A 22,334-nucleotide genomic window follows, 5' to 3' on the forward strand; every position below is an offset into this window, starting at 1 on the left:
CTCTTCTAGATGACTAATTTTTTTCTTGTGTTCATGTTAATTGGACTACAGTCCATGGAGATATTTATTCACAAACCTGATCCAATATAAGCACCTTTCAGTAGGTAAGATTTAGGTAAGGTCTGTCTTAACAAACCAGTTATGGAAAGGACTCGAAAGATTTGTGAAGAAATACTTTGCACAATAGATTTTTTTATTTTTTTTTTTTTAATTATAAGCTGCTGAGGGGATATAGCCCAGGGAAGTGGAAAATAAACTAAAAGAAAAGACTGCCTACAAAAGTCAAGCCAATAATACAAGAGATGGAAAGACTGTATATTGAATTTCTTATGGTCCTGAATTAGTCTCAATTAAGTTACTGTTATGTAAAATTACTCTAATGGAACCTGTCTATACATCCTCCTGGTTTGCCTTGTTTCCCTCTCTGAGGACTTTTTGGGAGAGGTCCTGTGTTTTCATTTTGTCTTTGTACAGGACTCACAAATTGGGTTTCAGATCCTAAATGAGGACTCTTAAAGGATACTGCAAAACTGAATGAAAATTATCAGTGATGCTGCTGATAATAATGTTTTTAATAATGCTATTAATAAATAATGATCCAATATCAGAATACTTAAAAAAAATCAGATTGCATTTTAAAAGTTCAGAAGATTAATTTCTTTTAGACCGGACTTTTAAGAAGACCATTATCTCTAAATTAAAACAGTAAAGAAGATCAGGTTAGACTATATTATATGTGTACATCCTCCCTTCTGGTATTCTAGAAACTTCTAACTGCAAAAAAAACAACAACCAAAACAGTGCTCAAGCAATAAATATATCTGAAACCTCTCTCACGTAAACATGGTACATGTAAATATACACAAATTATTTCTACCCAAGTCTCTCTATCATTTTGTGCACCCAAGTTTGTGAACCAACTTTCAAGGGGTCTTGAGTGTGCTTTTCTAAACAGAAGCTACTGTGGACAGTGATCTCTTAATTAACCAAACTTGGAATAGCTAAACTTATTTAAACAGTGAAACTAGATGCCTGAGACCTCATTTGTAAACTGCGTGGAAAGATTACAATCTAGTAGCTGAAAAATAGGTAATTGCATAATGAGTACTGTGAAACTAAATCTTTGAGACTTTTAAAAGTACTATACATTCAGAGATGATAAAGCTACAATCAGGTGACACTCTCTGAGAAATTAGGGTTTCCAGATTTTTAGAGCAGAAATCCAGATAGAATCAGCCCTAGGCTGCTTCAGGGGCTAAGACAAGATCTGTTTTTCATTAGCTAGTGTTTGTTTTCTGTGTGTCGGTCTTTTGATCTTCTTCTTAGTAGATAAATCCTTTGGTCAGTAGCATTGGCCCATGCATAACAGAAGCAAATTAACAGTAAATAGTACCTTCCAGCTCTTCAATCTGGGCATCAGTGAAAACTGAAATATATAGTACGTAAAGGCAGGCACAAAAAATTAAAGAGAGATGGCCAGTCTTTCTTATGACTGATGTTCAGCTCCTGTTTAATTTCTGTACTTGACCTGTTATCTCTCTCTTAAAGTTTCTATCTCTAGACCAAACAAAACTGCAATTCATAAACTGTAGGAAGGACAGTATCTTAACTTTAGTTACCTAAAAGCCCACTTACATGTCTCAGGTCAGTTAAAAAGGATTTTAAGGTCTATTTAACTTACTAAAGTTCTACACTTTCTTTAAAAAATCTTTTTAAATGTTTCATCAGATTCAGATACACTGTGTGTTTACAGTATGCAAATATCCAGTGGCAGCTTCTTATAAAGACTGACTTTCCTTGGTTTTCACCAAGTATTTGCTATTGCAATTCTGATTTTATCCACCATAATGCCAGGATATCATAATTACTCATAGACTTCAAAACTGATCATGCATTTTAACTTTCTTTTCTTTTCTGTTTTTATGTCCTTTTTCTGCTTTCTTCTGAACACCAGAAACCCAGATGTCACAACATGCTGTCAAAATTGGCAGCAAAATAAGAAATTCCAGATCAAAGACTAACACACTCAAGGCTAAATATAGTCCTGAGTGGAGCAGAAGGCTGTAAATTCTAGGACATCTGCTAATATGGTGACTGTAGTGGAACTGCCCTTCTAAACCGTAAGATTTCTAGAGTCATGCTTGATTTACAAATATATTTCAGAGTTTTAATTACTGCAGATATTCCTGTCATCTTCCAGCATTAGGGCATGTATATTTTTCTTTCACGATCTAATCTAGCATAACTCTGTATTAGACTGAGCTGTGAGCAACAAATTTCAGTTACCATCCAGTTTTTGTTTTAATCATGCAGGCTTGAGCAGGGCAGACTATCAAAATATTAACTGTTTCTTTCCTCCTTTTATGGGTGAATAAACAAGATTAAAAATTCTTTCTGCTTTTTCTTACTTGCAACCCTCTTGCAAGTCTCTTTGGTGAAAAGTTATAAAGGCTCTGTAAACAGCAGGTATGTGCCTGGTTTCCCAAAGTGCTCTCTGTTTAAGGTCTGCTTAAGTAGCCCATACTGCTGTTTTTTTCATTTGTCAGTGATACTAATACGTGCACTCTCATCTAACAGGTCACATCCTCACAAAGCTGCTGAAACTTAATGTATCTGAGACTTACATTACCAGATTTGGTAGGAATTGGCAATTGACTACTAAGACAAAGCTAACAAAGCAATTGTATAAGTTTCTTTCCTTTACATTAGCATACATTAGCAAACACAAACATATGTCGGCCTCTAGTTTTGGTGGCTCTTACTTTTCAGACACCAAAGGTAAAAATACACATATACTGCATGTATTGAATATATATATGGACACACATACACAAAAGAAATTCTGCATACTGCCTTCCCTTACTACGCAGACATGGACCTGTGTAGCCCAATCCTGTTCCATTTTGTACCCCATTACCTGGACCATCCAGAGCTTACTATCAAAGGACCTCTGCCAGTAAGTAACAGGGCTTCACAGCTCAGATACAAGTGACCACCTCAGGGTAACAGCCAACTAGTCTGCTTAGTTGCTAGGAAATTGATTATTCATTTTATTCTTTGGAAAGACAGTGGGTAACCTTAGATTCAAGCCATTACATTATTTTTAGTGTGGTCTCCTAAGTAAACAGAAACATGGTGCCTTTCCATTCCCTAATAGTAGCCTGCATAGTCCATCTCCAGGGTGGTACTGGCTCTCTCAATAGATTGTCAATTGCTATGAACATAAAGCTGGATTTAACTCCCATACTTGTTTTTCCCCTACTGTGCTCTGATTGCTTCAGCTTTTTGGCATAACTCAGCATGACCTGACAGATGGCTTGCTTACAATGGGAATTTCCTCTGTATCTTCAGACAGCCTCAGATTTCCCCAGTGACAACCCTCTTTTTGTTCTGGATTTTTCTGGGGTCTTCCAGTTCACTTCCTATATATGCAAAAGACACAGCTAAAATGCACATCTCTTCTTCATTCCTTCTCCCTCCAAACAAAACAAAATGCAATATTTTACAGGATTTAGGTTATATAAGCAAATGCACAGTGCTCTACCTTCAAAAATATATATATATATAAAAAAAAAGAAAAAAATACATCACAGGTATAATTGTGAGCTGTGAGCTCCAGTTATCTAGATGAACAGTTAAGGGCTGAGAAAACTTTGCTTACCTCTAAACCTGTTTCTTCAGGTAGAATTGGACCATTTTTCCTAGCAAATGTTAAGAAATGCTTTGACTTCTGCCAGAATGTCTGCCTGTATTTCCTTACAACTCACCTCTCTCTAAAGACTCTTCCACATTTACTTATCTTTGAAGAGTCCCACTGTCCTTTAGGTTGTGTAGATGTTCCTTGATGGTTGGAAAAGGATGTCTGTAGTATCTTGTGAAGAGTCTCTGGGCCACAGGGAATACTGACAGTACACTGCCATGTATTTGGAAAGAACTTCTCTTATAGTTGCTGTGCAGTTTTGGTTTCTTAAGGATTTCAAAGGTTTATCTTCTTTCATATATAAGTATTTAAGATAATTTGTGCATGCTGATATTAATCACCTTATTTTTTACTTTAAAAGGCCTTTTTTGTCAAACATGCAGTTTTCAAATATTCACGCAAGATGGATGTGAAAGGGGGCATAAGATATTAGAAAACAACTGAAAGTTGAAGAGTCAAGAAAAATTCCTCATCCTAATATTTCCATGGTTTAGTTCCTTAGTATTCCCAAACTTTCCTATTCCTTACGTTTTGATTCAAAGTTGCACTCCCCCCCCCCCCCCCCCCTTTTTTTTTTTTTGGTAGAAACTGAATCAGGCTGCTCAGAAACTTTGAGAAGAGTCAAACCCAATTTCTTCTGCTGGCTGTTCTGGCCCACCAGATGAAGAAAAAAGAAATTTCCCTTCCTGAGAATTATGAGGGAAGCCCACCTCAGAAAATCTCTAAAAGACAGACTCAGAGTCCACTTCTTTGATATTAATATAATTTTGCTGAAGCCTAATGACCTCTTCTAAAATTACAAATTTGTCAATGGATATATTCCAAGTGTACCATTATTTGCTTTCAAATTGATCCCTTGCAATAGATCTCATCAATCTTCCAGAAAATTCACATTTGATTTTGTTAGGCGCTTATTTTTTTCTAAGAGAGATATATCATTAAATGATTGGGGGATGGGAGGGATTGAAAACATTAATACCAAGGTCTGCATCCCAACACCACTGTCTGAATTGTCTCCATTTTAGGAAATAATAATAACAATTATTCTTTAACCACAAATCTAGTAACCAAAAATTGATTTGGAAATTACTCTTTAAGAAAAGTAGTAATAATAATGTCTGCCAGTCATAAATGAGTCACTCAAAGTCACAAGTCAGTGTGAGTTCTTAATCTTTAACTGTTAAGAGCTACTGTATGATTCCCTATAACATTCATTCACATATATAATTTATTTTTTTTTTTGCATTATGAAACCATCATTCTACCTAAAAAAACTCACCTTTCCAAAATGAATATTTAATGAAGGAAAATGAATACTTAATGAAGGAAAATGAATACTAATTCCCAAACTAAAATTATACCTCAGAGATTACAAATGACATGTTTTGGTATTCCATCTGAAAATGGTTGCTTCTTTGTCATCATTTTTCTCGGACACCAAGGACTCAAACAGATGTCATAGCAAAGATTTTTAAATACAGACTGGTTTTCCCCTGTTCCAACTGTTGAGCTCCCAACCACTGAGCTTCTTGTTCCAAAAACACGGCTGGAGAACTCTCTGGAAGGCATAAAAAGTTTGAGACTTTCCTTGCTTCAGAGAGTCCACTGAGAATATAAAACTTTTGTTCAAGTAATCATGAATGGTTTCAGTAGGGTAAAGGATATCCTTTTTCCTCTGATGCAGGAACAGAACTACTTCTTGGCCTGGACAAGGCCTGATGCATCTTTGGAATAACATCTAGGCTTTATTGCAATTTGCAGGCTGTATATCAGCCTTCAATAGGAAAAATGATAAACTTAGGATTTAATGGTCCAGGCAACCATAAGACAGCAAAAACTGATGATAATTCTGTCCACTCAATTCAGAATGTTGGTGGGTTTTGTTTTTTATTGTAGACTCTTCAATTTTGAAAAATATTTCATTTTTTTTTTTTTTCAGAAAATTAGATGAGTAGATGCACTGAGAAGAAACACAATTAGGAAAATGCTAGAAAGACACAGTAATAGAAGCAGCTACTGTTCTTTGTACCTGAAACATGCATCATGGAGATGTGCTCCCTCACCGATATGTACAACTGTTCTTAACATAGGTACAGGTCATGTACACAAATACCCGAATACATATGCACACAAAATTTATATACAATATTGATATTAAAAAATATAACTCTTCTTGTCCAGTTTTGAAAAGTCTATGTTTCATCTGTTCAACAGTGTGCCCTTAAACAAAGCAGGAAGGGGCTGGTGAGCTGGTCTGACAAAGAAGGGGAAGAGTGGTTTTGGTAGGAGGCTTGCCAGACTGGTCAAGGATGCTTTAAACTAGATGTGTTGGGGGAGGGGGCATCATTCCATCCCAACACACCCAGTCAGTTGCCAGAACCTACAATAAACGCTTGGAGCAATGTAGCGATATTCCAGCCGCTCCAGCCAATGAGCCAGCTTCATCTGGAGCTCGGCTGAGATTCCTCTGTACAAATGCCTGTAGTATGGGGAACAAGCAAGAGGAATTAGAGACGTGTGCACGTTTACGGGGGTAGGATATAGTAGGCCTCACAGAAACATGGTGGGATGGCTCCTATGACTGGAATGCTGGAATGGAAGGTTACAGGCCCTTTAGAAAAGACAGGCCTGGCAGGCAGGGAGGGGGAGTTGCCCTTTATGTTAGGGATAGGCTGGAGAGTATGGAACTCTGTCTGGGGACAGGTGAGCAGTTAACAGAGAGTTTGTGGGTCTGGGTTAAAGGGAAAACAGCTACGGGAGACATTACTGTGGGGATCTGTTACAGACCGCCTGATCAAGAGGAATCTGTGGATCAAGCACTCTATAGACAGATAGGAAAAGCCTCACACTCGCAGGCCCTTGTTCTCATGGGTGACTTCAACCACCCTGACATCTGTTGGAATGACGGTACCGCCCAGCACAAGCAATACAGGATTTTCCTCGATTGTGTGGAAGACAACTTCCTTCTGTAAGTAACAAAGGTGCCGACAAGGAAAGGTACCATGTTTGACCTCGTGCTCACCAACAGGGAAGGGCTCGTTGGAAATGTGACACTCCAGGGCAGCCTTGGTTGCAGCGATCACGAGATGGCCGAATTCGAGATCCTCAGGACAGTGAGAAGAGCGTGCAGCAAGCTCACTGCCCTGGACTTCAGGAGAGCAGGCTTTGGCCTCTTGTGGAACCTTCTTAGTAATGTTCCATGGGATATAGCCCTAGAGGGCAGGGGGGGCAAAACTGTTGGTTGATATTCAAGGATCACCTACTGCAAGCTCAGGAGTGTTGCATCCCAGCTAGAAGGAAGTGCAGCAGGAGGGCCAGGAGACCTCCTTGGATGGATAAGGACCTGCTGAGGAAAATTCAAATGAAAAAAGACGCTTATAAAATGTGGAAGCAAGGACAGGCAGCCTGGGAAGAGTACAGGGATGTTGTCCGGAAAGCTAGGGACCAGGTTAGGAAAGCTAAGGCCCAGTTATAATTAAACTTGGCTAGGGATGTTAAGGATAAAAGGAAGGGATTCTATAGGTACATAGTGAATAAAAGACAGACTAGGGACAACGCAGGCCCCATCTGGAAGCTCTCAGGAGAACTGGCTACCCTGGACTTGGAGAAGGCTGAGGTTTTTGATGACTTCTTTGCCTCAGTCTTCACTGGCAAAGGCTCTGACCACACCACCCAAGTCTTGGAAGGCAGACGCAGGGACTGTGAGAATGAAGACCCTAGGCCCACTGTAGGAGAGGATCTGGTTAGAGACCATCTTAAAAATCTGAATGTGCACAAGTCCATGGGACCTGATGAAATGGATCCACGGGTCCTGAAGGAGCTGGCGAATGAAGTTGCTAAGCCACTGCCCATCATATTTGAAAAATCATGGCAGTCAGGTGAAGTTCCCAAAGACTGGAAAAAGGGTAATATGGGGGAAAGGGGAAAATGGATGACCTGGGGAATTACAGACCAGTCAGTCTCACCTCTGTGCCTGACAAAATCTTGGAGCAGATTTGCCTGGAAGGCATGCTAAGGCACATGAAAAACAATAAGGTGCTTGGTAACAGCCAGCATGGCTTCACTAAGGGGAAATCCTGCCTGACCAATTTGGTGGCCTTCTATGATGGAGTTACGGAGCTGATGGACAGGGGTAGAGCAGTTGATGTCATCTACCTGGACTTGTGCAAAGCATTTGACACTGTCCCACAGGACATCCTTGTCTCTAAATTGGAGAGACATCAGTTTGATAGGTGGACCACTCAGTGGATAAAGAACTGGCTGGATGGCCCCACACAGAGTGGTGGTCAATGGCCCAATGTCCAGCTGGAGACCAGTTATGAGTGGTGTCCCTCAGGGATCAGTGTTGGGACCGGTCTTGTTTAACATCTTTGTTGCTGACATGGACAGTGGGATTGAGTGCGCCCTCAGCAAGTTTGCCGATGACACCAAGCTGTGTGGTTCGGTTGATACGCTGGAGGGAAGGAATGCCATCCAGAGGGACCTTGACACACTTGTGAAATGGGTTGATGCCAACCTTATGAAGTTTAACCATGCAAAGTGCAAGGTCCTACACCTGGGTGGGAGCAACCCCAGGCAAAGCTACAGGTTGGGCATACAAGAGATTCAGAGCAGCCCTGCGGAGATGGACTTGGGGGCATTGTTCAATGAGAAAATGAACATGAGCTGGCAGTGCTCACTCGCAGCTGAGAAGGGCAATTATATCCTGGGCTGCATCAAGAGGAGCGTGACCAGCAGGTCGAAGGAGGTGATCCTGCCCATCTACTCTGCTCTTGTGAGACCTCACTTGGAGTATTGTGTACAGTCTTGGTGTCCTCAACATAAAAAGGACATGGAACTGTAGGAAGAAGTCCAGAGGGGGGCCACAAGGATGATCAGGGGACTGGAGACCTCCTGTATGAAGAGAGGCTGAGAAAGTTGGGACTGTTCAGCCTGGAGAAGAGAAGGCTACACATAGAGACCTCATAGCAGCCTTCCAGTATCTGAAAGGGGCCTACAAGGATGCTGGGGAGGGACTCTTCGTTAAGGACTGTAGTGATAGGACAAAGAGTAATGGGTTAAAACTTAGACAGGGGAAGTTTAGATTGGATAGAAGGAAGAAGTTATTTACTATAAGGGTGGTGAGGCACTAGAATGTGTTGCCCAGGGAAGTTGTGATTGCTCCATCCCTGGAGGCGTTCAAGGCCAGGTTGGGCAGAGCCTTGGGTGGCATGGTTTAGTGGGAGGTGTCTTTGCCCACGGCAGGGGGTTTGGAACTAGATGATCTTAAGGTCCTTTCCAACCCTAACTGTTCTATGATTCTATGATTCTCTGAAATAAAATTTGAGGCTAGGGGTATAGGGTTTGAAATAAAAAGGAGCACACAAAAATAATTATATCTGCATAAGCTTGGCAAACATGTTTGCTTTTTGTCATCTAATGAAACTCTACAGATTAAAATGTGATCCATCACAGAAGCACAGAAATGTGATCCATCACAGAAGCACAGAAATAAATTATACACATGGCTGCTCTCTGTGTGAATATCCATATTTACATGCACAAAAGAACAGTCATCTGTTAACAAGAGGGCTTGTCAGGTGCCATTAATTTATCTGTGTAAGCTTGTGTATTCCTATAATAAGGAGTGAAGCTTATCTTGTAAATTTGGGGACCAACAATACATGAGCAAGTTTAGCTCAGAATCAGACATGAGCCTGTCCTGCCTGAGCTCCAAGCCAAGCAGAAGCTCAGTAAGTCAGTTGACAGCAGACCCAACTTTGAAACAGTATGTTCTGCTTCTCAGACTTCACAAGCTGCAAATCTTAACCTTGACTCCAGGCTTGTTTGAAGGATATACAAGCTAACCTCCTGTCCTGAAAAAGACTTAGGAAGTGCTGTCAGGATGCCGGGTCTAGAAATGATGCTAACAGTTCTTTGGATCTGTCTCACTGAATCTGATTTAACACGAAAGACCTTTTCTGAGTTTGGTATGCCAAATAAAGTACATTGAGCGATAGCATCGGATTTGCCATATGTCTTTGATAAGGATTATGTTTGTTCTTCTAATGGCAGTGTGACAGTTCTCAATAGGCATGCTGGGCTAATTCATCAAATGTGTCTTCCAGTTGTATCCAAACCAAGTAGCAAGCTTACAGAAGAATTTCTGGTCATTAGTAATCCAGTGTATGACCTTGATTTTAGCTAGGACACTATTCCTTTTACTATTACTCGTGGGCACAGGGTATTCCAGAAAATCTCATTTAATTTTCTAGCACTCTACATTCTCATTTCTTTTTCATTTTGCATCACAGGTATATTTTTTTAGTAAACAATATATTTTCCCTTTATCAATCAGATTAAGTATGATGAGACCAGTAACAGCTACTCAAAGAATTTCATTAGTGACAATCAACCTTCAGTTTTCCAATCTAGGTGTCATGAGTACTGTCTTAAATTCATTTTTCACCAAAAGACATTCATAACCTTTTTTTGTAACTAAAGAAAAGCATTTTCTTCATGACTTGGAAATACTTAGAAGCACTGCTGTATCAGGGTAACACTGTCCCAGGTTTAGTATGCTTACATGCCCACTTCTGGTGGTGGTGGTGGTGGTGATGGTGGTGTTAGTTAATGTTTGGATTATACATAAACAACACCTATAGAATATAAAATAAAATCTTCCACTTCATCCAAGAGTGTGAGGACTCGAGCTGATATAAAAAAAAAAACCTCTAAAAATGGAATTATTCCAATTTTATTTTTGCAGTACCTCATAAATTTGAATCAAAATGGTCAATTTGTTATCCACATTCACAAATGAGACAAGATAAAGAAAGCCTTTTTAAAAAATATAATCTATACTTTCCTATATTCCATATTCAAATATGACATATCATAGCCTGACTCCTTTCAAAAATTCAGAAACTGTTATTATTGCTCTTACAGGAATCAATCCCAGAAAATGGCACTGAAAAAATGAGTGGCTTATTTATGATAGGAACAAGGGCCAATAAAGTTTCTCCTCATAGATCTGTTATTGTACTTTACCTTTAATCATGTCTCATATTGTTCCTCTTCCTGGCTTTAAACAAGTTCAGGGAGACAAATCACCACAGAGCCGTGTTTGAGGTCCTCTTAACGGATTTTTCTTGTGCTTTAATGAAAATTCAGAGTCCAGTCTTTAAAGAAAAATTAATATATTAATCTATTTTGCCAGCAAGACTTACTACATACCTAAACTTGTGTCTCTGTTGAATATGTTACTCAGAATCCACATAGCTGATCTATGAACATAGCATTTTACCAGTTCAGGAGAGAAACATACCAACTAACCCAACTAAATTACTGCTTAATCCTTTCTTCGACTCACTTCATTGAACTTCTCTATAAATTAATCATCTATCACTCTATTTTAGCTTTAATTATTACACATCTCTCTGCCCACTATATCCAGAAAACAAAATACCATCGAAGAAGTAGCTACAGCTTTCTAATTAAGACTGAATCAAGTATTTAGCCTCATTGTTATGTATGAAAAAGACAGCATGTGTGCTGCTGAGTGCAGAATGATTTTTCTGATCATTTGTATGTAAATCCGTTAATTAGTTTATGAGTAAAAAATAATTAAAAATATTGCCTTCAAGAAATTTAACACCTGCTGTACTTTTCCCTTTATATCAGCATCATAGGACATATTCTTCAACACTTACTTCTTATTAAGTGCCATCAAAATCATACAGGAATTCTTTTTAAGTAATTTTTTCCTTTCTTTTCCTTTTTTTTCTTCCCTTTTTCTCTTCCCTTCCCTTCCCTTCCGTTCCCTTCCCCTCCTTCTCTGGAAATGTCCTGTTTGTGAGAGGTCAGCACTGCCTCAGTTTCCCAGGCAGAGGACTTACTATCCACTTGCAAATGCAGAACATTGCATATAATAACTAAGAAAAAGCGAAACCTGACTGCTGATGTTAACCATGTAGTTTCAGAGAGTTCTTGGGGTGCCAATGCAGAGGGCAGAGCAGAGAATGAGAACCTGAGGTTTCCTTCAGGGAGTGCAAAGATGAGGGGACAAGAGAAAAGTGATGCAATGTACATTTTCCGGGGTGGCATGGAAGAGGTACTAGAGGAACTGGAACTGGATGTAAAATGTGAAACAAGTGTGTACAGCTCTGAGCTGCACAGAAAGAGCCAGCAGCCAGAAGAGGTTATAGATTTTAAACTACCTGCTCTTAGTTTAAGACCAAAGTCAGCTCTGTCTCTTTCAGCCTGAGTGATGAAGTGTAAGTGCTACCATCCCCTTTCAGTGAACAGATAGCAGCTTAAAGCACCAGTAACCAGAGTGCAGTGAGGGCCAGCAGTGGGGAAGGAATTTCCCCCAGCGCCCCCATTCCACTGTGCCCAGCGATGGTGAGCAGAGTTGGGCTAAGGCCAGTGATCAAGTCCTGCCATAGACTCAGGACCATGGCAGAGCCATGGAGATGGGGTGGCTCTGAATCTGGCATGGGTATCCCGCTGGCAGGCCATCCCTGGGGCCTCCCTGGGCAAGGCTCTCAGCCTGGGACACAGGCTTCCCAATGCCCTTTCTCCCCACTCTGTGGCTTTCCCTACTGCCAGGCCCCAGCTCCTGTCAGTCCCATCTCAAAGCTGCACCCAGGCAGGTGCTTCTAATCATGCCCAGCCCTGGCATGATTTCCTGCCTCTTTCAAAAGAGTGCACAGGTTTTGTTAGCACACGGGTGGTTTTGTTCGCTACGTACTTCAGCTGGCTTGATCCCCTCAACGGATGGGCGAGAGCTCCACAAAAGCAGCTAATCAATAGTTAGCTGGGTGAGGTAAAACCAAATAAGAAAGAAAAGATTTGAAAAAAACCCCTCTCAAGGTATTTACTGCTACACAATATTGACAGAGACCCACTGGGAAGCTAAATCTGCCAGTCAAACTAATTGGATTTAGCAGCAAATGATGGATTGAAAATGTATGAAAATAACCATCAGCATGACTGAAAAATGAAATACCAAGTGAATTTACAATAGCAGTTGTATTTAGTATATCAGCCTCCTGTCTGCCTAACCTGTGTCTGAGAACATAAATCACAAATTTTGGGCTCACCTGCCAAGATAGAAACATCACGAATAGTCTGCAGGTCCTGCTTGGAAAAAATACTACTTCTGACATAGTTTCTGGTAAAAGCTGCAGAATTGTGTATGAAAATTAGGTTTGTACTCAATACTTGTTCTTGTCATTGAAAGTGTATCACATAAAATTATGTTAAAGTGCTCTGTCAGTCAAATTACCTCTTTTTGTAATACCTCAGAATTTTTTGAATTTCTGATGCTCCTTCACCATGCTGACGCATATTTTAATGCATTCAGAGTAAAGGAATATGTTAGCAACATTATGAAGCTGATTTTATATAAAAACTGGTAATTATAAATTTTGATGTGGCAACCATTATACATTTTTGTGTTGAGTTTCTCACAAAGATTCATTAGAGAAGCCTTAATTATTACACTCTCTTTTCATTTTCATTAGAAAACTGAAATGAGGGATATAATTGCTTCTTTAAAAGAAAAACTGTAGTTCAACAATTGTTGAAGAGTTAGTCTAAACCAACCCATTTGTTTCATTGTTTTTGTACACAAGCCAATAAGCCCTGATTTCTTAGTGAAAGTTTTAGATCAGTATAGGTATTGCAACTCATTTTTCCCCAGTCTGCAGCATGTTATTTTCAGTGTGTCTTCAGTATTAAGAATAATCTAGATTTTCAATATTATTTTTTATATCAGCATTCTTTGAGGTTTTACAATGCAAGACTTTCAAAGTTTGACTTAACCCAGTGAAAGTAAACAGTTCAAGAATTCCAGATATGTATTTGCTAGCTCTGAAAGTCCGAGTTACCATACTTTTTACCCATTTCTTTTACTTTTTTTCAAGATGTTCTGTATTCCATTGCAAAAGAAACTTCTCAGGTGACTGGTAGAACATTGAGCTGTTCATAGAACTGTTGTATCACAAAATACTTCTGAGTAAAAAATGCTGTTTCTTACCAAGGAAGTAATAAAATTGACTTTCACAGTTGAGAACCCAACATGTTCTTTTTTGCATATCCATTAGCAAGTCAACGTTACAGACTGTTTTTATTATTTTTTATAATATTACATTTTATAATATATTCAAGTAGTTATGTATATATTGCATATCAATAGCTTTTTCTGACAGAAAAAAAAATCATCTATGCAACCATGTAGTCAAAATTAGTACTATATTGATGCTATATGTCAGATATATACTACTACATGTAGTATGCGTCATTTCCCAACCTGAGCAGCTCCAGAGGAGCCTCCAGCACCGGAGCAAGGGGAAACCCCGCATCCAGGAGCCTCAGCTGTGGGCGACGAGAGCCACCGGGACTCTCTCGCCCACCCCAGCCTTGGCCCAGGAGCCGCAGCTCCGCTGAGGCGAGCTGAGGACTCACAGGGAGCGGTGCCACGGGGGACGGCACCGCCCTGAGCGAGGAAAACCGGCCCCAGGGAGGGCGGGAAGAGCGCGTGTCTCGGCGGTTGGCGCCTGCAGCACGAGCGGGCAATGGGCGGGATGGGGAGCGCTCGCCTCGCGGCCGGGGCCCGGTCTGGGAGCTCTGCTCTGGCTGCCCCGGCGCTGGCAGCGTCGGCACCAGACAGAGCCGGTGAGAGGGGAGGCTGCAGCGCGGAGCTCCGGGTGCAGAAAGTGCCTGCCCTGGAGTCGTGAGGGGAGGGTGCGCAATGGGCAGGGCTGCACTCGGTGCGCGCTGGTGGAGGCCCTCCTGCAGCAGGGGCTGCGCTGCGGGGCACAGTCAGTAGCTGAAAGGTGTCAGGGAAGTTGAGGGGCAGCTGGGCTGCTTGTTCCAGGCCCAAACTATGCAGGGGCCACAAGCGTGTACCGTAGGGCATACAGGAATGGAGAAGGGCATGAATCCAGGAAGCTGGGAGCTTGTAACAACAAAACAACAAGGGAATAAGAGGACAATTAAAAGCAAAATCCGATATCCCCACCCAGAACTGCTTCACAGTTCTGCAGGGGGCTGATGAGGAAACACACACCGCACCAAATGAACATCCCGCTGGTGCACCTCTATAAGAGTATCATTACTAGTGCCTCCAGGAAAAAGCAGGGGTCGTAGTGTGAGAAACAAAGTTCACTTGATGATAAAAAAGGAGGAAGTCATCGAAGCAAAACTGTATATTAATAAAAATAAATCAGCTGAGTCAAGTGTGGCATACCAAGGTGGCACACTCCTTTCAAAGTGGGAGACCTTTTTATAACCTCTTGCAACTGGTGGATGTCCCTGTCCCTTTTTCCATTGGACACTTACACTCTTTCCAGCTGCCTACTGTGCTAAACTGTCTGCAACAATTCCCGCCTCTTTTTCTTTCAGGGCAAGAGCCACAAGCAACTTCTTACTTAAGCAACGATTCCCCTCAAGAAGGAACAACTACCCTCCTTCTTCATACACAGCTCCATGGCTGAAGCAAAATGTTATTTCATTCCTCACAATAGTAGTAGGTGACTCTACTTTGAAAGGCACAGAGGCACCTGTGCCTCTGCTCAAAATACCTTTGAAAGGTATTTGTCGGCCTGAGCCAGTCTCAGGGGCACAGATTAGGGAAGTTGCTGAGAGGCTGCCTCATCTAGTAAGTCCTGATGACTGTTACACACTTGTGGTCCATGTGGATGCTAGTGATACTGACAGCAGTAGCCTGGGAATCACTAAGGAGGACTACAGAGCACTGGGAGATGTGATGAGGGGCTCTGGGGCTCAGATAGCTTTTTCATCAATCCTCCAGGTCAAAGGGGAGGACCTTGAAAAGCCCTGGCAGATTCGGCAGATTAATAAATGATTAGAATGGTGGTGCTATTGTCAGGGGTTTGGGAGAACATGGGACTCAATTTGGGAGGCCAGATCTGGGTCTGGGAGGCTGCTGGAGCTGGTCTGACAAGAGGAAGAGCTGCTTTGGTAGGAGGCTTGCTAGGCTGGTCAAGGCAGCTTTAAACTAGATGTGTTGGGGGAGAGGGGCATCAGTCCATCCCAACACCCCCAGTCAGTTGCTAGCACCTGTAATAAATGCTTGGAGTGATGCAGAGATGTTTTCAGTTGCTCCAGCCAGTGAGTTGGTTTCGTTTGGAGCTTGGCTCAGATACAAACACTCATAGTATGGGGAATACACAAGAGGAATTTGAGATGTGTACATGGCTATGGGGATATGATATCATTGGCATCACAGAAACGTGGGATGCCTGCTATGACTGGAGTGTTGGAATGGAAGGTTACAGGCTCTTTAGGAAAGACAGGACAGGCAGACAGGGAGGGGAAGTAGCTATTTATGTCAGTGATAGCCTGGAGAGTATGGAACTCTTTCTGGGGCAGGTGATGAGCCAACAGGGAGCTGTGATTCTATGCATGTCAGGTCTAGAACTAGTGAATTCACATCATGCTTTCAGGGGTTAAAAAAAAAAAAAAAAAAAAAAGTTGAATCCAGAAGTATGGAATTTCAAGTACAGCTGAGGCTTTAAAATTGCATACTGGTAATTTCTTACTGTCTTCAGCAATTTCTGTGAACTTTCTACAAGGTGACACAAAAATGCCATATTTCAAGTGCAAGTTTGCAAATGTTAAACTGAACTTTTTAAAGCATTGCTATCACATCAAACATTCATTGTCTGGAAGCTGCAGCCTTCTCATTCTGTCCATGTGCAAAATACATCACAGCAAAAGCAACCTTTAGCAAACTACTTTCACCATATATCTTGAGCCCCTTAAGAACCTCCTGTAATAGTGAGGTGAAAAGTAGAAGGGATTTTTCTTTAAGGAAAAAAAATAGTTAAGCTGATCTGCTTTCAATTCAAGTCTTAGATGCCAAAAAAACCTATCAGATCCATAAGAAGTCCTGGTCCTCTCAATTCAGACAACCAACCTTGAGATATGAATAGCTGTACTATTTCTGATCATCAATAAAATGCAAGGTTGCTTGGCTTCAAAGTATGTTTTTATAGATCCAAATATTGTCTTTGAGTTGTACACAACCACCCATACTCTGTCTTTAATTATGAAATAACAGCAGTAATAATAAGTACTCATTTTTTTCATTTATTATTTTGATCATCTTACGAAGACTGCTTAAATGCTCAGCAGTAATGACTACTAGTAATTATACCTAGTGGATTTTTCTGACTGTGTGGCTTGAAGCCTGGAGTTCTATATTCTGTTTGATTCCCTGAGCTCTCATCTTCATCTCTGAGGAAAACTTCTGAAAAGAAGAAAGCTATTAAATATTGAATACTACTAAACTATAACAGAGCAGAGCTCTGGTTAGGTGCCTTGTGTCCTTCCAAATTATTCTAATGCAAGAAGACATGTTCTGTGAAATGCGTTACAATAAATTTGGGGAAGGTCAGAACTTAATGGAAGCAAAAGAAACAGAATACCTGTTTTCTTCATTTTTTAACTGAAGGGCTGTATGTCAGGAATAAGCCCATAGTTGTGTCTCAGGCTTTGTGCCTTACCTCCCCAAGCAACAGCAGAATTTACAACATCATAAATAAAAATAGAAGAATTCTTGAATTGTCATAATTTAAACAGTAGGAGACTTTTTACAGTTCCACTTACATCACTTGCTGTTTCTTTTCACCATCTCCTTTTCCCCTGTTCATCAAGGTCATTGTGAGTTTTTTCCCCTCATTTTAATTTCATCTCAGTTTGTACATTCATTTTTATGTAAATTTCAGGAGAGGTGATTGTATCTTCATTTCTCCCACCATCTGGCACACTGGGAAATACAGCAGTATTCAACCCCTAATGATATAAATAAGAAAAGGGATAGGGGATTTCAGAAGACACTTAAAAAAAACGAAAAACACCCCCCCCCAAAAGTTATTATTAATGATAGAGATTTGCAAATACTTTTATGAACATTTGATGTAAGTTTCTGCCATTAAAGACTTCTGAAATACTTATTCAGTAAGAGATCCCTTTCATACCACTAGTATGCCTTTTCAGTGCAAAATTAACAAGTAGAAATATCTTACGTTAAGTTCTTTTTGAAGTTAAGTGCATCGTTGTTTATGACTGAAAGCAAAAACACGAAGAAAAAAGAGTGATAAGCCATTCAAAAATTACCACCAAAAACCAGGCTGTATGGTATTTTTCATTCATTGTATTCAATTGAAAAAAAAATTAAGCCAAAAGACTACATTAGTTTTCAGCTAATAAATAAATTTGTTTTAAACAGGGTTTTAACAACTTTTGCATAAAATTTTCCACAACTGTGTCACCTCATGAAGTTGCTATTACATGTCTTTCTTTTTAAAAAAAGTTCTATAGTAATAACTTTATTTAAATTAATATACAAAATGCTTTGTTTTTTCAAAATGAGGAAATATTAAATGATTTAGAACCATGATACCACATATGCACTTGCAAATAGCAACTGGTTTTATTTTGTGCTGTGGTAAAGCAACATCATATCCAGGCACTGGTACTGTTGAGTTTTTATATTAATGGTGTAGACTCTAATGCTAATAAATGCAAAGCTTATGTGTTTCTTTGTGGGCTAGACTCAGAATGTTTTGGCAAAAACAGTGCTATACAAAATACAGACACACACAAATGAAGCTTGGAAGTACCTTTTCTGAAGCCATTAGTGAAGCCATTGTTCTGTAATCAGTCAGAGCTTCTCCATCACTCAGAACTTTAAAGCCTCTAGAAGTAAAATTAGTTTTCTTATCAGGATCCAATCCTGCTATGTTCAGATGTTAGTCAAAGTCTCAAAATGTCTGACTATAGAATAAGAAGAATCTTTTTTAACTCAAGTTTAAACTTGCTTCAGTAACAGTAGCATACTGGATTGCTTCACAGACATTTTCCACTTCTTGTCTGGGAAAATGACTTTGTTTCGTGTTAGCTTTACCACTATAAAAATAATTAAGTCATGTATTAAACCTTTCAGAAAAAAGTACTCAAAAATTAAAATCTACCCAATTTCCTCATTCAAAATATACAAAGTCTCTAACAGGCAAGTGGAAAATACAGGCACAAGTAACAAGATAGGGTAACTGAGACCATCTGTCTCACTAAATATAAAGCACATTTGCTGTGGTTTACTCTTTCTGATCTCATTGCAGTTCCCAAATCTGATCATTCAAGTAGAGGAAAAATTGTCTGATGCACGGCAAGAAAAATTTAGATTAAGCCATTCCAAGATGAGTAGAACATGTTCTTAAATTCTTTCAGAGCATTTGAGGAAGTAGAAAACCAGAGACAAGTGAAAGTATAGCTGATCCTTTTTGGCTGCTTCTGATGTTTGGCTGTCCCAAATCCTTACACAGCAGCAGCTGACCCAGCAGTAATTCTGGTGACAGCATAGCCTATAGGCTGAAATGATTTTCTTGAAGCATTTATTACTGTCATTGTTGCTTTCATATCCATTCAGAGGACTGTAGGTCTGACACAGGCAATTACAGCTCACTACTGGTGCCGTCAGAGTGCCATTAGATTTGATACAGCACCATAAGGAACTAAATTCAAGAGCAGTGTCTTGAATGCTTTTCCTTCTAGCATTTAATTTTCTGTCAGCTGGTGATATGGTCAGTAAGTACTACATAAATTGCAGCATTCTGTTTTTATGCACGCGTTATAATCAGTGTGTTTTAATAAATATGTGACCACCTCACAATGTCATCATTCCAAACTGGAGTTACTCAGTAGCGCGCAGATGAGCTGCACCAGGCTCCAGTAGACCTGGCCTCCAAAATGTAGTCCCACGTTCTAAATAACCAAACCCCTGACTATGGCACCACCTTTCTAATCATGTATTAACCCACCAAATCCGCCTGGCCTTTTCAAGGTCCTCCCCTTTGAGCTGAAGGATCGATGCCTCAAGGGACCAGTGGAGGCACTCTCTACACTCCGAGGTGTGAGTGCTATGCGCTGTTCCCGGGCTCCCTGGGACGGGTTTTCCCTGCTCAGGGCGGGGCCGTCCCTCGTGACACCGCCCCCTATGAGTTCCTGCTCGCCTCAGCGGAGCTGCTGGCTCCAGGGCAAGGCCTGGTAAGGGCTCGAGGCTCCGCCGGTGCCTCTCGCCACTCAGATCTTAGGCTCCTGGATGCGGGGTTTCCCCACATTCCAGTGTTGCAGGTGCCTTCTCTGGAGCTGCTCACCTCGGCACCTCTGTGCCTGGCAAAATCTTGCAGCAGATTCTCCTGGGAAGTATGCTAAGGCACATGAAAAACAAGGTGGTTGGTGACAGCCAGCATGGCTTCACTAAGGAGAAATCCTATCTGACCAGTTTGGTGACCTTCTATGATGGGGCTATAGAATGCAATTCTGCATGACAAGCTGTGACATAGGTCTGAGGGGCTATCTGCAGTGCAGATCCCAAGGGAGGCCAGTCCCCCTGATAGACTGTGCAAGAAATAAGCCTATGGGAGAGAGACCAGTGGTCATTCTGCATTTCAAGGATTTGAATAAATGTGCTGGGAGGAGTTGTTGCCAATTTCTCAGTCTCTGCCCTCTGCAGTACCCTCATGTGATACTTAGCTGAGGTTTCTAAAACTGTTCTACGCAACTGAGTCAGTTATTGTTTTTCCTAAGTGTTTTTCTGAGTGTTTTGTATAGCTGGCCACTCCTTCCAACGTAGGCTGGCACCCTATATCAGAATGAGTGTGCATTTTTGCTGGGATAAAAGCCCGAACCTCGTGCTATGCAGTGAAGCAAAACCGCAAACCACCCAGGTCAACGTTGCCTTAACAGAGATGCCCGCTAAGGTTGAGCGGGCCACCTTGCACTGCGATGATGCTCCTTAGAGCTGGTTTCTTGATCGTCATGACATGGTCCTTGGGGTTGGTAAGATAACCACATATCATTAATATCCTTTGCTATATCTTTTACTATCTCTACATTTTCCTATAGTGATTTTCTCCATTGTGTTTCGTTTCTCTCAAACAAGAATCCTCAAACTCAGGAAGAGTTCTTTGTTTCTGCAAAGTTCATGCAGAGGGAAGCAAATCCCTATAGCCACCCTTCAAAAACTGGAAGGCTGCTATGAGAACTCCACACAGCCTTCTCTTCTCCAGGTTGAGGAGCACCAACTTTCTCAGCCCATTTTCATACGGGAGGTGCTCGGAAATAGGGAATGGTGAGGAACTCCTGTATGCTCTCTACGATTCTGCAAAGTTCATGCAGAGGGAACCCAAACCCCTTTCACCTTTGCGATCGCCAGTCAACTGACTGTACGCTGTATAAAAGCCTTTACGGATAGGGTCTGAACATACAGATTTATTTACAGGGACACCCTGCAGTAGTGCCCGGTGTGTGGCCATCATGGGCAGGGACATTGCCTGGGCCTGCTGGGCACGGGCACTGCCTCATGGCCAGCAGCCCAAAGGCCTTTCTCCAAGGGATGCTGGGTGAAGGGAGAGCAGCAGCAGGGCTGCCCTGGGCGGGGCTGCGGGGGCCCCTTCACTGCCATGTCATAGTGCCAGCACCCTCCAACGCAGCATCACAATGCTCTGGGGCAGTATGAGTCCAGCGCCCTCCCCTGGTCCCCTGTCAGAGTGCCTGGTGCTGCCACCAGGACAGGGCTGGCAGCCTGAGGGCATCCAAGAGGAAGCCATGAAGGCAGCGGGGGAATTCCTGGGAGAGGGAGGGGGTTAATAGCGGGAGCACTTGAAGATGCACAGAGCTGCGGGAGGTTCGGTGCTGCAGTTCCAGCTCCTGCAGAGGCCACGCTCAAAGCTCATTGGAAGGAAGGAAGGAAAGGAAGGAAAGGAAGGAATAAGTAAGGACAGGAAGGAAGTAAGGACAGGAAGGAAGGACAAGAAGGAAGGAAAGGAAAGAAGGAAGGAGAGGAAGGAAGGAAGGAAAGGAAGGAAAGCAAGGAAGGAAGGAAGGAATGAGGGAAGGAAGGAGGGAAGGAAATCCTGCTTCATTTGTTGGGGAGCTCGCCGTCCTCATCTCCTGGGGAGAGAGTGGCAGCAACCAGAAGAAAAAGGATGCAGAGATGGCTCAGTGCCCTCCCCCAGTGCTCTGGAGCTCCTACTGCCAAGCACAGGAAGGATTCTTGCTCTAAGGAGTCATCAGAACAATGGCATCTTGGTGTTGCTGGAAGCCCCTGAGATGGCTCCAGGTGGAGGCAGAAAAGGCAGTGCCAGTGTCCCCTTAGAGGCATAACCAGCTTGTGGAGCAGGAGCATGCTCAGGGAGTAGCTGATCGCCAGCACTGGGGTCAGGAAGGAATTTTCCCCCGGGGCACATTGGCACCGGTCCCCGGGGGTTTTTTGCCTTCCTCTGAGCACTGAGCATGACCGCTTGTCAGGGCTCCTCGGTCCTTTTCGGCTGCGTTATGGCCTGGTGCTCATGCTCCACGAAGGTGGCCCCTGGTGTCCTGCAGCTAGGGGGGGAAGGGCTTTTTTCCCCCCAGGGTGCACTAGCAAGCGTCCCTGGGGTTTTTTGCCTTCCTCCGCAGCCGAGCACAGCCCCTTCATGGGGCTGCTTTGGGTCACGGTGTCCCAAAGGCAGTGGCTCGTGCTCCACGCAGGTGGCCCTCGTGCCTCGCATCTGGGGGGAGGCAGCCTTCAGCACTCCCAGGGTGGCCCCAGCGTGGCCCCGGGACTTGCTGCTGTCCTCTG

The 22,334-nt window shown here is 42.0% G+C and overlaps 1 long non-coding RNA gene across 2 annotated transcripts in view; it reads right to left on the reverse strand.

Moving 5' to 3' along the window:
• The window catches only part of LOC133211694 (uncharacterized), a 31,090-nt gene extending 12,480 nt beyond the window's left edge, over nucleotides 1-18,610 (reverse strand). The window contains exons 1-3 of one of the 2 annotated variants that reach the window (XR_009725261.1): nucleotides 17,662-18,610; nucleotides 17,318-17,503; nucleotides 10,730-10,860 (exon numbers count right to left, since the gene is read on the reverse strand). This is a non-coding gene — a long non-coding RNA (uncharacterized LOC133211694). Of the gene's footprint in view, nucleotides 1-10,729; nucleotides 10,861-15,306; nucleotides 16,959-17,317; nucleotides 17,504-17,661 lie in introns of those variants that run through there. The other variant, XR_009725262.1, reaches the window with a different exon arrangement.
• Between the last annotated feature and the right edge of the window lie 3,724 nt (nucleotides 18,611-22,334).

Source organism: Neopsephotus bourkii, unplaced genomic scaffold, assembly GCF_033783945.1.
Source record: "Neopsephotus bourkii isolate Nb327-2 ecotype Australia unplaced genomic scaffold, CSIRO-AGI_Nbou_v1 NB_653, whole genome shotgun sequence".
NCBI classification, from domain to species: Eukaryota; Metazoa; Chordata; class Aves; order Psittaciformes; family Psittacidae; genus Neopsephotus; species Neopsephotus bourkii.